Genomic DNA, 8469 nt, shown 5'->3' with positions numbered 1-8469 from the left:
GCATCCTTGTTGAATTTATTATTGTGTTGCTTTGCTTTAACACATTTTTCACATACTTCTTCTGGAATATGGATTTATCGTAGGCTTGAAACCATGTTCTTCCTCTTCAGATTATTGATGTCATGAAAATTCAAGTGACCAAGTATGTAATGCCATAGCCATTCATTTTTGATAGTTGCGGTTTCCAGGCACTTGTGTTCCAACATATCAAGTTCAATCCTGAAGGTTATATTCTAACACATAAGAGCCTTCAAGATTAACATGTTTCTCAAGTTGATCACTCTCATCATTCTATCTTTGATCAGTACTTTGTCATTTCTCTCGATCATCTAACATATACTTAGCAGATTACTCTTTATGCCATGTATGTACAACACATTGAAAATTAATGATCATTTACCATCCTTTATCTTAATCAGAACATCACCAATACCTTTAGCAGACATGGTATTTCCGTTTGAAAATTTTACCTTGTTCTTCGACGAGGGACTGCTGTTGATAAACGAATCTTTTCTGCCAGTCATGTGTGACAAACAGCCTGAGTCGAGATACCATTGATCTTTGAATCCTTCTTCTTCTTCTTTTGTTGTGACCATTAACATCATTCCATCTTCTGCAAGCTTTGCATCCCTTTCTTGCTATTTCTTTCCTCCTCAGCATTGACTTGCATAATGGTCATATATTTTACAATGTAGCATTGAATATGACTTTTATCAGGTTTTCCTCCTTTGCCTCTTTCTATACCTGCATCACCACCTCTGTGATTTCCTTGGTTAGAAGCTTGTCTCTGATTTAATGAACTACCTTCTTAATAGTTTCCTCTGCCTTTGCCTCCATTCCATTTTTCTTTGGTTTTCTTTTCTTTAGTCGACTAAGCTTGCAAAGCCACGTCACTCTTCGACTTGCTTGTATTTCTTTCATCCATTCTTTATTTGTGAGATTCAAGCGTCCCTTAAAGCTCTTCTTTTGTTACTCTAGTGAATAAATCAGTCATGTTATCATTGTCTTCCATCTGAAGCAATTCATACATTTTTTGTGAGTTTGTGACCTCACCTCCTTCACTTCCTCAACACCTTCAAATGATTTCTCCAGGACGTCCCATGTTTCCTCTGCTGAATTTACATCATCAACTTTCTCAAAGTTGTTTGGATCAATGCATTGGTGGATTAAAAAGAGAGCCTTGTAATCTTTCTTCTTCAAATCTTTGTGTCCAACCTTTTGTTCATCCGTAGCATTATCTCCAATTGGTGTTACTTCATTCTTCACAAGATCCCGAAGGTCTTAATAACAAAAAATAACCTTCATCTACTTACACCAATTTTCGTAATTCTTACCATTCAAGATTGAAAGATTCGTTGGAAAATACTCGTTCGGATGATTCGTCGTGATTCAATGTGTTCCAAAGATCACATAATCAGTGCTCTAGATACCATATGTTGGGAAAACTCCAATCTTGAAGTTAACCAAATTAATCTTGATGCACAAGAATCAATCTTTCTTATTGATCACGCCTCTTGTTCTTCACCTTTCACTCAGGTGAAACAATCACTCTTTAGTTGCAAGATGATTCTACACTACACATAAAATTGAAAAAGGAGAACAATAGATTTGAAAAGAGAAATTATGGAGGAAGAAGATAAATGTATTACTGTGCAAACTGCAGTCTAAGTGTTTGTTATAATGTGTGTTAATCACAACTGTGATTTCTGAAAACTACACAATGCAAAAACTTATTACAAACGAAATAGAGTTCCTCCCTATTTATAAATGAGATTACTTGCACTCCATGTAATTACAAAAATAACTAACTCAACTAAAATTAAGCTAAGTTAATCTATTTCGACTCCGTCGAGTTCTTCGACAACTACATGTTTCGACTGCATGCTTCGACATGCTATATTTGACTCTTTGTCAAAGTAGCAAATACAGACTCTGTTCGACACAAACAAAACACCTTTCGACACCTATCAAATACAAACACACTATTTCGACTTCAACATAAAGAATTACATATTTAGTAAAGACGTGATGTTTTTCTCATTTGTGTTGTTGCTCTTATCCCAATGTGATCATCCTTAATCTCGACCATGACCTAACATATATAATACATATATAATACTCCCTCTGTTTTTTATTATAAGTCGTTTTTTACGTTTCATGCGTATTAAGTAATGTAATGATTGTGGTATAAAAAAGAGAAATTATGAAGGATTTTACAAAATTGTTATTCATTAATGGTATTAGAAAGATAAATTAACATAATTGAAAAGAGAGATAATAATAAATATTTAAGGGTATAATAGAAATAATAATATTAATGATTCATTGATAATATAAAACGATTTATAGTGTGATACAAAATATTTTTCCAAAATAACTTATAATTAAAAATGGAAATAACATGTATATAATATATAATGTATTCTTACAAAAGAAGACTTATATGGGATAAATGTCTCTTTTTCATACTTAAATTAAGTCTTTTATGTCTTTTATGTCTTTTATGTGAAATTTATTTATTTTTAAACTGTCTCATAGTCATCACTATTAGATTTGATAAATAGATATAATGATTTGTGGTATAATTAATTAAATTGTAACACTATTATATATTTATATCAAACTCAAATCATTTGTATAAAACTAGTCTCTAAGATGAATATGTCGCTCCTTATAAACTCACACATGTACATGTCAATTTTTGTTGGGATTTGAGTTTTTTTTACTTGTTACACCATTAATATGAAATATGTGAAATGCTAAGTGGTGTTACTTTAGAATTATAGTCAAATATTGTCTTTAAAAATAAGTCTTTATCAAGGCAGTAATCACACTATCAAATTATTATATTTTAAAAGAAAAATCTCCACACTTTTGGGGATGGAACCATTCCATTCCAATGAGCCTTTAGATAGAAGTTTACAACAAACTCTTGAACTTGAGAGGAGAGAAAAGTTAGGAAGTTGAAATAACATTGCAACAACAGCTTTGATCAAATATTGCAATCCTTGTGATATTTCTAAGTGAAGAAAGAAGGAAAAACTTCAATATAAAAGGAAATGAAAGAGAGGAAAGAGGGTCCATGATGTTGTGATGCTTCAAGTGATATATAATAAATTAGGTCCAACAATAAAGAATATTTTCTATGTGTAGGCAGAGTATATGGGACAAAAAGAAAAAAATAGAGAGAATCCTATGCAAAATAGTGTCAGAAATATATTTATACAGACAAAAATAATAGTACTATGCTTTCTTATTCTTGGTTTTTGTAAACTCATGTCCCTGACTGTTTGTTTCATTATTTTCTCATTATTACACATTCCTTTAAATGTATAAATTGTAAAGAAATAAGTGAGATATAGATATAAAAAACAAAAACACATACAATGTATATTCAAATTATATAATTGTTATGATCTAAACCAATGCTCAATCGACTATAAGATTAACAATCTAGTTTAACAGACTACAGGGTAGTTTTTGTAATCAAATCATAACCCTTTGACGACAATCAGATGACGACGATTGGTAAATCACTTTAGAATCCCCACAACAGAATAATTGTCACAAAACCCATCTTTTCTTGCACATCACTTATAAAGGTCTATTACTCTTGGAGGCACATTTTAAATCTCTAGGCTATCCTAAAACATGTTTTGTGTTAAAATCAAGGGTTTTAAATAGAGTGGAAATATGCTAGGTTAAGTTAGGTTTTAGAAGGTCTGATTGGGTTTAGGATAAATTTACAAAGTCCGTGTTTGGCCTATATAGTTTACTATAGATTTTTTTTATCTGACTTAATATTTTTAAAAGTTTGGGCTAACCTAAAAGCCTATTTAAAAATCGTTTTTTTATTAAGATTTTTAATTAATCCATATTACTTTAAGAAACTTTATACGTCGGTCTATATATGCATATATAAGCTGATCTACTGAGCATTCTTTTATAATATATATGTATATGCATGTCAATCTATTTAGCATTTTTTTCTAATATATATGTATATATAGGTCAACCTATTTAGATTATTTTTAATATATATGAAAATATAGGCCGACTTATAAGGCTCCATAGGTTTTTTTTTAATAGTTTAAGCTTGGTCTATTTTATTAAATAGGTCTGGTATGGTATGACCTTAAATAGATTAGGCTATAGACTCATGTAGGTCGGTCTAACCTATTCTCACCCCTAATTTCAAATACGAGAGTTATAATGAGCACGAATCACTCGTAAACTATTCGGTAAGTGTATTAAAATATCATAAAATAATAATTTAGAAGTTCATATTTACATGTTGATTTTAATTTCTAAACTCAACAATTCTTATATTACTTAGAGGTGAGACTCCTCTCTTATAGAACTTATGTCTTTGTCCATTCACCATAAAAATAATTGTTTTGTGTGGTTCTTGTAATTCCATTGTTTCATAAGGAGACATTTCATTTACAGCAAAAGGACCAACCACTTTCATTTTAGCTTTCTAGAAAATAATTTTAGCCTTAAATTGAATAATAGAACTCGTTGACCACGATGAAACTCCCTCTTCACCAAACTCTTGTCATGATACCTTTTTATTCTTTCATTGTAAAACACTACAGTTTTATAAACTCAAAGCCTCATTTTCTTCAATTTATTCAGCTTAACGAACCTTTTTCTAGTTAGTGTCAATGCACTTGGGGTGAGGAAGGAATGAGAGAGAAGAGAAAGAATGAATGAAAGGTAATTGTATTGAATTGTTAAAATTGAATTACACTATACATGTATTTATATATAATAGGTTACTTGTAACTCAAGTAGCTAGCATAACAAACTAACAAACTTGCTAACTAACTAATTTGAATTATATCATAACATAACCCCTTATAATCCAAGTTGTTAAATACAAGTTAATCGACTTGAACTATTCCTAATTTCTTTCTCAAAGTTAGGAGTTTGTCGATCTTCAGTCTTTTGGTGAAAATATAGGCCAATTGTGCTTCACTCGAGCAATGCCTCACTTCAAGTTCACCTTGATTTACCTTCTTCCTTAGGAAGTGAAATCTAGCTTTAGTGTGCTTACTCCTTCCATGAAGAACTGGATTCTTTGCAAGATTAATGGATGACTTGTTGTCAAACAACATAAGATACTCAACCTCACATGATGGTAATGCCACCATACATTTTTTTCTTAAGCACAATGAGATTGGGGCACCAAATACTTGAAAGAAATAATCAATTATGCTTTTTCGATCTTTCTTATCTCCACACCAATCAACATCTGAATAGAAATTAATCACATCTTCTTTGCTTTAAAGAATCTCGTGGGAACATGATTCCACATTTTATTGATCCTTTTAGGTATCTCAAGATTCTTCTTGCAACTTTCATGTGTGACACATTTGATTCATCCATGTATCTACTTACCAATCCGACTGAGAAACTTATATCAGGTATAATGTTGCACACATACCTCAGAGATCCTACAATTTGTTTGAACAAAGTGACATCGACTTTGTCCTCTTCTACATGCTTCTTTAGTTTCATATTAGGTTCGACATGTGAGGATGTAAGATTCGAATCACCCATCCTGAATCTCTTGAATATTTCTTTGACATACTTCCTTTGATGCAGCACCATACCTTGCTTGGTAGCTTGAAATTCCATGCCTAGGAAATATGACAAGTTTCCTAAATCTGAAATTTCAAATCCCCTCTTCATCATCTCCTTGAACTTCGAAAAGTTCTCCATGATATTTCCAGTTACTAGCAAGTCATCGACATATAAGTAGATGATGATTATATCTTGTGCCATGACTTATACATAGACACCATACTCAGACATGCATTTGATGAATCCTAATTCGACTAAGTATGAGTCAATCTTCTTGTTCCATTCCCTAAGTGTCTGTTCGAGACCATAAAGGGCTTTATGTCACATGTACACTTTCCATGCTTCCTCTTGTATCACAAACCCAAGAGGTTGTGTGACATACACGACTTCATCTAGGGAACCATTTAAAAATGATGATTTCACATCTAAGTGAAATGTCGACCAACCTTGCTTGCATGCCAAGGCTACCACAATTCTGACAGTCTCTAATCTTGCAACTGGTGCATATACTTCAGAGTAGTCGAGTCCTGCTCTATGAATAAATCCTCGATCTACCAGTCTTGCCTTATGTCTTAAAATTGACCCATTAGGATTATGCTTCAGCTTGAACACCCAATTTACCTTAATAGCTTTTGCATGTGTTAGAAATTTGACTAGATCACTGTGTATTTTTTCTTTTGGTCGCTTATAACTCTTCGACTATAGCCGCCTTCTAGTGTTTATTCTTTAAGGCCTCATTATAGTTGATTGGTTCAGCACCTGCAAGTAAAGAAAAATGAACCAAATCTCCATCTGGTGTGACTTCATAATCATCAACCACTACACAGTCTTGAAGTCTTGTTGGGAGAACTCTAGTTCTTTGAGGTCTTTGGCTTGTTCTAGCCACACCCTTTCTATTGCCTTATTCGACTTTGACTGTGATTGGAATGTTATTAATTGGAATTTATTCGTGTTCACTAATTTCTTCATCAAAGCCATAACTCGTCAATGGCTTGTTAGTTGCATCACCTAAATTCCAATCCCAGGAAGAGTTCTCATTAATCAAAATGTCTCGACCCATAATGATCTTATCATTCATTAGATTGAATAACTTATATGCTTCACTCTTATGATATCCTACCAAAATCATAGGTTCACTCTTATCATCAAGCTTCCTTCTCCTAGCATCAGGAACATGCTTGTAGAAAATAGAACCAAACACCTTCAGATGACTCATTGATGATCATATTCACCATGTTCTACATAAAACTCTTCAAATATATTGGATTTGTATTCACCACCTCCATCTATTTGCAGAACCTTGATCTTCTTTTCACTCTGTTTTTTTACAAGCGTTTTGAATCTCTTAAAGATTTAAAATACTTCGTCTTTGCACCTTATCCCATAGATCCAAAGCTTTCATTTGTACTCACAAATGAGACAATATACATGTTTCCACTAATGGTATGATCCACAAACGGGCCACATTGGCATAGTCGAAATGAAAGACTTTATAGGTTGCTTCCCTACTAAGCAACCTTCACAAAGTTTGTCGGGAATCATAAGACTTTGTATACCAGTAAATTATCTTAAGTAATTGGTTGATTGAGTGACCTAAAATTCAAATGGCCAAACCTCAAATTCCATAACCAACTACGCTTGTGGTCGACCACTATTTTTAGTCATTGTACCTCTGTTAAACTGATCATGGTCTTAAATGTCTTATTCTTTGATATAGGAGATTTTAAGACCAAGTTATTATGGGTGTCGAACAATTTAAAGGCTCCCTCTTTCATAACCAATGAGAAGCCTTTTTCGACTAGTTGTCTAACACTTAGCATATTACATTTCATTCCAGGTACATAGAGTACATCTTTGATCATAACTTTTGCTCTATTACTTCTTTGAATTACTATATTTCCAGTACCTTGTGCTTGTAGTGAATTATTATCTACAAGAATGGCCTTTCTCTTCTCTGGCTCGTCGAAATTTGCTAACCACACTCTTCAACCAATCATGTGATTCGAGCATCCTATGTCGAGGAACCAGGTCTTGGAGTCGACATGCTCATCTACAACTGCAACCATAAACATCATACCATCTGAATCATCTGAATCTTGACATGCAAGGTTTTCTCCTTTATCATCCTTGCCTTTTGTCTCTCCCTTGTATTTCTTGTACCAACAATAATTAGCCAAGTGACCCCACTTTTCACAGTTATAGCATTATACACTTTTTTTCTCTTGTTTGTCTTTCTGATATGAGGTTCCTTCTCCTCTTTTTGAGGATTCAGAATCCTTATCATCAACCTTGCTTTTGAGGATTCACCCAAGACTTCTTGCTCCGAGTCTTGTCTCATTTGCCCTTGAAATCGATGGACTGACTATTACTTTTTCATGTTTGGGCTTGTAGTGCTTATACTGAATCTTAAACCTGTTTCCTCTTGACAATCCTTAACTCATGTGCCTCCAAAGAACCAACCAAATCTTCAAGTTTCAAGGTTTCAATATTTTTGGATTCTTGAATGTCTATGATAACATCATTAAAGTGAGAGGTCAATGTAAGCATTACCTTCTTAAATATCATTTTATCAGTTAGAACTTCACCACAACCTTTCATGAGATGAACAAGATTCTACACCTTAGAGGCATAACCTATAATTTTTTCATCTTATCCCATTTGCAATAACTCATACTGCATTCATAGTGTCTGCAACTTGACAACTATAACCTTCTAACCACCTTCATAATACTTGACAAGAATATATCATTCCTCCTTCGCCGATTCAACATGAGATATTCGATCAAAATTGGTCATATCTACTGCAAATTGAATACAGGATGCATCCTTGCAATCTATCTTCTTTGTATCCTTGTGAGTAACTCTCTGAGTAGCGTTTGC

Source organism: Lathyrus oleraceus, chromosome 6 (assembly GCF_024323335.1).
Source record: "Lathyrus oleraceus cultivar Zhongwan6 chromosome 6, CAAS_Psat_ZW6_1.0, whole genome shotgun sequence".
NCBI classification, from domain to species: Eukaryota; Viridiplantae; Streptophyta; class Magnoliopsida; order Fabales; family Fabaceae; genus Lathyrus; species Lathyrus oleraceus.
The sequence above is the reverse complement of the archived record's forward strand: the minus strand, read 5'-3'. Positions refer to the sequence as shown.